Genomic DNA, 8,540 nt, shown 5'->3' with positions numbered 1-8,540 from the left:
TGTCCTAGCCCCCGGACAAACATTTGCAAAATATGAAAGCATATTACAATGAGAATAATGATTAAGGATTTGCGATATTTTTCAAAAGGGTCCTCTTATTTTAGAGGACAACAAGCAAGATGAGTTTTCGCGTGTTTCCATCTGATAAATATGCGGTGTCCCAGTGGTCCTTGCTGTGAGGCTAGAGCTTGAATGGCCTCACTCACAATTAGTGTTGCAACTAGAGAAAGCCCGCACTAGCAATGAAGAGCCTGCGTGCTACGTCAAAGACCAGCCTCCAAGAATGAGTAAATAAGTAAATCATAAAACCACATGTACAAAAAAGAGTCTCAGACTGAATTCCAGAAGACAAGGAACCAACACCATTCTAACCTCAGGAAGTCCAGGCCCAAATCCTGTCATTTGATTTTGCTTGCCGATTTCTCTCTTCATAAGGGCCCCCAAATATGAAGATTATTGCAAATGTCAGGAGACAGTCATTTTTATTTACCTGATAAGGCTGCTCAGAGTTAAGCATCTCTAACTTCTGGGGAAACCAAACGAGAGAAAAGTAACATATTTTCGTTTTACTCACAGAGGGCATTTATTCAATTGCTGTCAATCATTAGTAGCTTGAGGGGAAGGGCTGGGCTTTATCTAGAAAGCTAACGCATCAATGATATTTCAGAGCAAAAAAAAAAAAAAATAATAATAATAACCCATAAACTTTAAAACTATATTTACAAGTTGACTCAGTATTTCATCTTTTGTTAAATACTTTTATAATAGCAGCAGGTTTTTTAAATTGGGATTTTAAAATATCTTATCCAGTTAGCTGCCTGGTATAATGTAAACTGATCAGACATCACTGCTTGTCAGAATGCTCTCTCCTATGAATCTTGTTGGAGATGAAGACCTTTTGCAAAACCATCAGAGTACAATAACTATGTGTGACTGACTTAAAGACTGAAAGATATAGTGATACAAACTGAGCAGAATGTAATGGGTTAAGAAACTTGGCTACAATAACCAGATTTATGACTTGGTAGTAAAACTTGGCATGCCCTGGTATGTCCTAATTATGACATTGGGACCTACCAGGTTTGTAGGAATTTCTTTTTTTTTTTTTTTTTAGCAAATCTCTATTAATAATATCCATCCCAGTATAATCTGAGAAGGCTTCTCATTCACTTGATAATGCTTCCCATGGTGTTTAACATACCAGTGATGCTAGTTAATCTAATATTCCCCTCTGAGATGCCTCACAGTTCCTCTGGAACACTCGGAGTTAGCTAGAGAAAGAGACTTACCATCTGTTCTCCAAGGCAGCTCATATTCCAGGAAAATTGTGTTCTGTTAACAGAGAGAGAAAACCAAATTCCAGAATTGTTGCAGCTTACTATTAATAATAAAAGTCATTTACTCAATTAACTTATATTTAATCTTCATCAATCCTGAAATGTACGCAATTCTTGCTAAAGTCACATCATGAGAAAGCTGGGCTGGAAGAAGCAGAAGCTGGAATCAAGATTGCCGGGAGAAATATCAATAACCTCAGATATGCAGATGACACCACCCTTATGGCAGAAAGTGAAGAAAAACTAAAGAGCCTCTTGATGAAAGTGAAAGAAGAGAGTGAAAAAGTTGGCTTAAAACTCAACATTCAGAAAACTAAGATCATGACATCAGGTCCATCACTTCATGGCAAATAGGTGGTGAAACAGTGGAAACAGTGGCTGACTTTATTTTTTGGGGGGCTCCAGAATCACTGCAGATGGTGACTGCAGCCATGAAATTAAAAGATGCTTACCCCTTGGAAGGAAAGTTATGACCAACCTAGACAGCATATTAAAAAGCAGAGACATTACTTTGCCAACAGAGGTCCGTCTAGTCAAGCCTATGGTTTTTCCAGTGGTCATGTATGGATGTGAGAGTTGGACTGTGAAGAAGGCTGAGCGCCGAAGAATTGGTGCTTTTGAACTGTGGTGTTGGAGAAGACTCTTGAGAGTCCCTTGGACTGCAAGGAGATCCAACCAGTCCATCCTAAAGGAGACCAGTCCTGGGTGTTCATTGGAGGGACTGATGCTGAGGCTGAAACTTCCATTTATTTTTAGTAGATATTGAATCATATCACAGTAGCACAATCCCTTAAAACCGAAAATCAAGAAATAGGCAATTTAATTTTTTTATCAACAGTATATTTTATAACGTATAAGACATGCATATCTTAGGGCACAGTTTTTCTTTTTGTCATACGAGATATATACTTAATATATTAATTCAAAAATGTTTAGTGTTTTTTCATAAAAGGAAAGGTAAGTAAACATAGACTTGTTCAGAACTCAATGTTTCACTGTTTTCTCTAAAATTGATTTACATTTTCAATGAATTCTCATCATTAAATTTAATTTAACAAAACTATAATGGTTTAAATTCCTGAGCGTCCAAAATACAAAGTGTAATTCTTTTCAAGAGCTTACCTAAAAGCTTATACACCATTTATCTCAGTTATTTATGACAGTTATCAGTGTGAGTGAACTTTCTTGCTGACAACTTTTGCCACAGGTATGACCTAGTGACTAGCGGTAGATCTAAGTACAGAAAAGAATGTTGGTGTCTCGTGTCTCCAGTAATCAGACACAGTTAACAAGCTAAACTGATGTCAGTACCACACAGAGACTTAATACTGGACATTTGCCAGATTTTGTGACTCAGAAATACTCCATTTGTAAGTGCTTATTGTACTTTGAGTCAATGGAATAGAGCTCATTTAGAAGTTAACCTCAGGAATGTTTTCTAAAGACAAAGACACACACGGAGACATACACACGAGCAGAGATCTGTTTCATCATTTTACTTTTCATGAATCAGGCACTGCAATTAAACTTGTCAGTTGATGAAAAACAGAGAGAACCGTCAAATGTTCACACTTGAGGCCAAAGGCTTCTTTTTCTTTCCTCCTTCCACCCGTCTCCCGGCTCGGTTTCAGTTCTTCGAAATAAGCCAAGGCTGAAACGCAGGCAATGTGGGCTGTGTTTGTATTAATACTTAGGGACATGGTGAGGCTTAACATCAACTTTTCTCCTAAGAATATCTTTGTTCTCTCAGGGTGAGTGTTCTAGAAAACTAAAGTGTGTCATCAAGCCACTCTCTCCATCTGCACATGCAAAAAGAACCAGTTCTGAAATTTCAAGAGTTTCATCTCAACCATTTTCCCCAAAGTCTAAAGAATATTGTGACTACATACTGTTAAATTCTTTTGTCCTTATTGATAGGTTTAAACGTGTAGGTTGACCAGTCATCTAAAATGTGTCCTACGAGGTTATCAGAGGGAATCAAAGGAGCATTTCCCATTTTTGATCAGACACCTATGAGCCAAATGCAAACCAGACCTCATTAGCTGGTGGAAACCTTATATGAGGGGGAAGACACCAGAAAGCATAAAGCTCAGAGTGGCTGTTTCCAATTCCCGCCAAGTCCATGACCTTAGTCCTTAGACCTCACAGGTGGGATTTCCAACATGAAAACTAATCAGACAGGCACTCAGTTTTCCCCAGATGGAAACAAATGTTCCTCAGATGGACATGTTGAAGGAGCCTTGGATACACAGCGGGGGACTCACCCAGATGCTGGTCGAGATGTCTCGATGTCCCAGACGTTGTCTTTCTCCTTCCTCAAAATAATTCCTTGGGGCAGCGAAATTCAAGCTGGTATGGGCTGGAAGAAGACAGGAACATCCTTGAGGCGAAGGTGGCCTCCCCACCCTCTAGGGCGGCCCTTCCTCTTCCCTCCTCTACCGCCTTGGTGTCCCCACTGCCTGCTTGGTGGACCGAGTATGACTGGGGCTCAGCCTTCTTGACACGGGTCCTCGGGGATCAGGCCTCTGAAGGAATCTTCCCAGCGTTCCAACCTTCTGGAAAGAGGCTGCGTGGAGGAAAAATCTAGAGAGTGTGATGGAGCCAGGGGACACCCAGGGGGGGTTACCCCTAAGCCAACCCCACACGGGACTCCAAATTTGTTACCCAAATTCGGCCTCTGCACACCAAGGCGGAGTGGAGTCTGTAAGAAAGAAGTTTGGGTGAAGTAGAAAGAAAGAGCTTTACTGCTTTGCTAGGAAAAATGGGCCACATTGGCCTAGTGCCCCCAGAGCCGTGAGTGCCAGCCTGGAGTGGGTATGTGGAGTCTTTAGTGTTTATGGAGCCCTGGCTGGTGTTGAGGCAGTGGGGAGGCCGCAGCATCAACCTTCTTGTTCCAGCCAGTCTGGGGTCTACCTGCTGTGGACAGCAGTTCACTTGTTCAGCCTGGTGGGGGTTTCGGTAACTGCAAAATAGCTCACACATAAGGCACAGAACATTACCAAGAGACCTTGAGGAAGAAAAGTCCTTGACTTTGTGTGATGGCTCCAGTATTATTATTTTGTCTTGTTTGACATTTTCCCCTTCAGGATTTTCTCACTGCTCTGATGAAATTTATTCTTTGTTTTCCCCCATCCTCGCCAGAACGCATGAGGGATCTTTGTTCCCCGACCTGGATCCTACCTTCAGCCCATGAATTTGACTGGTGGAGTCTTAGCCACCAGACCACCATGGAAGCCCCTAAATGGATTATTTGGTGAAAGATTTCCTACAGACAAAAGGCTGGTGGAGGACTTGACTGGGGTTTCTTCTGGGAAAGCCTCAGTGGGTCCTGCTTGGTTACAATCTGGCCCTTCCCTGGTCTGCCCCTGCCTGGCGTCTCAGCCCTCCAGGAGAAGGAAGTCGGCACAGAAACAGGCAGGAGGCCACAGGAGAGTTCAGATGCTCTTTATTTCTTTAGGGAGAAGTGTACACGTTGTCAGGGTGGCTGAGCGGTAAAGAATATGCCTGCAGTGCAGCACATGACGGGCACTTGAGTCTGGTCTCTGGATGCGTAAGATCCCCTGGAGTAGGAAATGGCACGCCACTACAGTATTTTTGCCTGGAAACCCCATGGGCATTGGAGCCTGGGGGGCCACAGTCCAAAGGGTCGCAAAGAACCACTGAACAGGCACACAGGCAGGAAGGTAACATTCGTGCGGTGCCGGTAACAGCAAACTTTCGGTTTCTATATTTGTCCTGGTTCTTACAGTGGAGGAACCAATACAGGAAGGCAAGCTGGTAATCTTTGTCTCCTGAACACTGTTACCATCATATCAGTGATGTCTCTCCAGGTTCAAATCAGTCTTGTTGGTTAGGCAGGCACATTTGGAATGTGTAAATCATAAATCTTGATCACAAAGATCCCACAAAAATAAATCTTTTAACATAAAAACGTGTAAGATTTCGCAAAAATAGCATAGATACTGAAGGGGTAGATAAATAGAGATTAAACCGTAAAGACTTCAGGTCGTTTGTGACCAAACATTGCCTTAAATATATACAAGGTCTTCTTCTGTAAAGAACTCAGGCCCAGCTGGTTCCATGCCACGGAACCTATCTTTTGTAGGGCCCATCCCACCAAACATTTGACTAGGTGTTTAAGCAGCCGTTTGAAGGGCGTCCGGGCCTGCTCCATTCTATATAATTGTAATTTATCTTCTACAAATTTACTTATTTTCTCTGTGAGAACATCAGCAAGTGTATTTTGAAGAGTTTCCATTAGCTCGGTCTTGGTGAAAGAAATCAATGTCTCCATGCCAAAACACTGAGCTTCTCTGAGTGTGTCTGTTCCCCTTAGTCCAAGTCCTCTATTTATTTGCTCTCAAATCCTGCACTTTTTATCAGACAAACTAGGCTACTTTTGTAGCTCTTTTTAGCAGGCAAAAAAAAGGCTCTAAAGGGCAGCTGGAAATCCCCACTTCAGCAAGTCCCCAGTTCAGGAAGTCCTCAGTTAGAGTGCATTTCTCACTGTGCTCTTAAATATGTTCACCAAGATTTAAATGTTCAACCATCTGTTGAGTGTTACTACAACTACCCTAGCTTTACTTCCCTGTGACTCATTGTGGTCACTGTGACTCATTGTGGTCCTTGTCCTAAGGGTGTTTATTGCAGACGTAAGTTTAGAGCCTCATATGTGCCTCCTCTTGTCTCTTGTCTGTCATAGGCCTTTTTTAGTCCCTGTGTTACTTCTTGTGCCCAGTCTCATTTTCTCTTCATTGTCCTGCCAGGAGTTTGCTTTAATGCAACCATCTCTGACTTTGTTCATTCTTTCTAATACATATTAATGAGACACTGAGTAATTTGATTTGGCTTTTCTTTCTTTTTTCCCTTAAAGTGTTCTTCTTTTCCCCCTATTCTTCTTCTTCTTTTTTTTTTAATTGTGTCTGAGTACAGTATTCTTGCCTGGAGAATTTCATGGACAGAGGAGCCTGGTGGGCTACAGTCCATGGGGTCACAAACAGTCCAACATGACTTAGAGACAAAATGAACAAAAACACTATAGACACGTTTTACTCTTTAGAATGGAAAATTATATTAATCAACAAACAATTTAGAGAGTAGTTCTGATAAGGAGATGTCAGTTGTCAGACTTAAATGAAAAACTTTCAACCTCTTAGTTTCTTATATAGGGATTAAGGAGAATAACTTTATTCCTTCGGGATTTTATTTATAATGGTTTCTAAATTTCTTCCAAAATTATGGCATATTACAGTGCATCTTACTGGTCTTTTATTTTTTTTCCTATTATGCATTTTACTGGTCTTTATGATTCATAAATACCGTCTCCAAAATTTTTGGGTGGCTACTGTTTTATAGTTAGCTTTACAGAAAATCATATGGCTGGTCTGTTCTCTTCAGAAATTCATAATAGGGATGGCTTTTCTTCCTCCAGCTGTTTGCTTTTCTATCAGTTCTATTCAGTCACTCAGTCGTGTCTGACTCTGCGACCCCTGGATTGCAGCACACCAGGCCTCCCTGTCCATCACCAACTCCCAGAGCTTGCTCAAACTCATGTCCATCGAGTCAGTGATGCCATCCAAACGTCTCATCCTCTGTCATCCCCTTCTCCTCCTGCCCTCAATCTTTCCCATAATCAGGGTCTTTTCCAATGAGTTAGTTCTTCACATCAGGTGGCCAAAGTATTACAGCTTCAGCTTCAGCATCAGTCCCTCTGATGAATATTCTGGGTTGATTTCCTTTAGGATTGACTGATTTTGATCTCTTGGCTGTTCAAGGGACTCTCAAGAGTCTTCTCTAACACCACAGTTGAAAAGCATCAATTCTTCAGCGCTCAGCTTTCTTTATGGTCCAACTCTCACATCCATACGTGACTACTGGAAAAACCATAGCTTTGACTAGATGGACCTTTGTCTGCATAATGTCTCTGCTTTTTAATATGCTGTCTACGTTTGTCATAGCTTTTCTTCCAAAGAGCTGCTGCTGCGGCTGCTGCTAAGTCGCTTCAGTCGTGTTCGACTCTGTGCAACCCCATAGATGGCAGCCCACCAGGCTCCCCTGTCCCTGGGATTCTCCAAAGAACAAGCATCTTTTAATATCATGAGTTTTCTCTAGACTTGGAGAAAAAAATATTAAGAAAAAATAATCAGAGATCTAGGCAGTGATTTTCTATCGGATGCATAGCTATGGAAGTGACTTCATTAAGACAGAAAATATTGAACACATATGATTATGTCAGTGATTATGTCATATGATTATGATTTTCTTTCGGATGCATAGCTATGGAAGTGACTTCATTAGGTCAGAAAAATACTGAACACATATGATTATGTTAGTGATTATGTCATATAATTATGTCAGGTGTTATCATAGAGGTGACAGTGACTGGAATGCATGTGTGTGTGTGTGTGTGTGTATACTTATAAGCACACAGTAAATTTAGAGGAAGATAGATGAAAATTTGGAATTATTTCTTTAAAAAAATTCTTGTAAATCGTGCCGCTACTTAAATATTCAAGGAATTCAAAAAATTAGGTAGTTATCATAAAGTGTTCCTTCTCATTTGTTCTACTGCAACTGGCAACAAAAGAGAGAATATTAAGCCTTCAGTTCAGTTCAGTTCAGTCGCTCAGTCGTGTCCGACTCTTTGCGACCCCACTGTGATTCAATGAATACTTGTATGCCTCTCTCCCAAAAAATTTTTAAAGTTGAGGTAGTATCAGACTTAATAAATATGTGTAAATAATTTTTATTAGTATTCTCATTTTAATGAAAAGTGAAAGTCGCTCAGTCCTGTCTGACTCTTTGCGACCCCATATAGTCTATGGAATTCTCCAGGCCAAAATACTGGAGTGGATAGCCTTTCGCTTCTCCAGGGGATCTTCCCGACCCATGGATCTAACCCAGGTCTCCTGCATTGTAGGCAGATTCTTTACCAGTTGAGCCACAAGGGAAGCCCAAGAATATTGGAGTGGGTAGCCTGTCCCTTCTCCAGTGGATCTTCCTGACTCAGGAATTGAACCGGGGTCTCCTGCATTGCAGGTGGATTCTCTACCAACTGAGCTATGAGGGATGCCTATTTTAATGGAGGTACTGTTCATCTGGTGCAATCCATTCTTCTCTTTCTCATCCTTTTAAAATTGCATATATAAGATGTATGTTTTGTTCTGATGCATTGAATGCTGTTTTAAACATTTTTAGTGTGTG

At 41.2% G+C, this 8,540-nt stretch overlaps 1 long non-coding RNA gene across 4 annotated transcripts; it reads right to left on the bottom strand.

The window, feature by feature from the left end:
* Nucleotides 1-2,023: 2,023 nt before the first annotated feature.
* Nucleotides 2,024-5,803, bottom strand: LOC113876459. 4 transcript variants are annotated; one of them, XR_003506502.1, is made up of 3 exons: nucleotides 3,602-3,991; nucleotides 2,806-2,988; nucleotides 2,024-2,126 (listed from the first exon to the last, which is right to left on the bottom strand). It is a non-coding gene; the product is annotated as an uncharacterized LOC113876459 (long non-coding RNA). The 4 variants fall into 4 exon arrangements; XR_003506503.1 differs by having other exon boundaries at nucleotides 2,837-2,988; XR_003506501.1 differs by lacking the exon at nucleotides 2,024-2,126 and adding an exon at nucleotides 4,002-5,803 and having other exon boundaries at nucleotides 2,156-2,988; nucleotides 3,602-3,903.
* Nucleotides 5,804-8,540: the final 2,737 nt, after the last annotated feature.

The sequence above is a fragment of the Bos indicus x Bos taurus genome, chromosome 18 (genome assembly GCF_003369695.1).
Source record: "Bos indicus x Bos taurus breed Angus x Brahman F1 hybrid chromosome 18, Bos_hybrid_MaternalHap_v2.0, whole genome shotgun sequence".
Lineage (NCBI taxonomy): Eukaryota > Metazoa > Chordata > Mammalia > Artiodactyla > Bovidae > Bos > Bos indicus x Bos taurus.
The sequence above is the reverse complement of the archived record's forward strand: the minus strand, read 5'-3'. Positions and strand labels throughout refer to the sequence as shown.